Source organism: Octopus bimaculoides, chromosome 20 (genome assembly GCF_001194135.2).
Source record: "Octopus bimaculoides isolate UCB-OBI-ISO-001 chromosome 20, ASM119413v2, whole genome shotgun sequence".
Taxonomy (NCBI): Eukaryota; Metazoa; Mollusca; class Cephalopoda; order Octopoda; family Octopodidae; genus Octopus; species Octopus bimaculoides.
Genome location: NC_069000.1, coordinates 3,846,973 through 3,847,906, shown reverse-complemented (window position 1 = coordinate 3,847,906; position 934 = coordinate 3,846,973).

The following is a 934-nucleotide window of genomic DNA, read 5'->3' as shown; positions in this document are numbered from 1 at the left end:
TATATATATATATATATATATTTATATATATGCATATTTCTATATGTATACATGGATGTGTGTGTGTGTGTGTGTGTGCATATTTGATTGCGATAATTACTTCGTCAGATGTGTTCTTTATTGCCCGAACTCCTTCTCTTCCTATTCTTTCCGTATCTTCACACACACTTACACGCACACACACACATACACACAAATAGGAAAGAACACGATGGCCCTACCTCTTCATATTTCCTGTTGTTTGTTTTGTTCCTTCCAATTGTTTTCCCTCATCCTCTCATGCTTTTCCTTTCTCTCCCTCTCTTTCTTCACCGCTATCATGTTCAATTCTCATGTTTTTGCTCCCATTTCACTCTTTCCTCTTCGTCTCTCTTTTTTCTACCCCCCCCCCCACCGTTCTCTCACCCACTTTTTCACTCTCTCCCTTTCTCAGTTACCCCCTCCCCCCGACATTTCTGAATATCTCTTACGTAATTGCTCTATTAATTATTTGCATTTTCCGTGACTGCAACTTTAGCAATGATGTAAGCACGCCGAGTTTATTAAATTTCATTCGTCTTTCTCCCGACTCATTCACTATCTCTTCGCCTTACTGATTTCAATAGCAGACATGTCCGCGTGTCTGCATGTATTTATGCAGACATCAAAGTCTTTAGATATGTCTGAAGGAGAATACTAGAGTAAGTCGGCTTCCCTCTTCAAGAAACTATAGACATGTATGCATGTACGTGTGTGTGTATATATGTATATAGCTATATTCACATTTGCGTATTGTTTACACATGGTTAGTAATATATATACATATGTATGTTCATAAGTATATATATATATATACATATATTCATGTGTGTGTGTTTGTGTATACGTGTATATATATATGTGTGTGTATGTATATATATATGTATATACATATATATATATATATATATATATA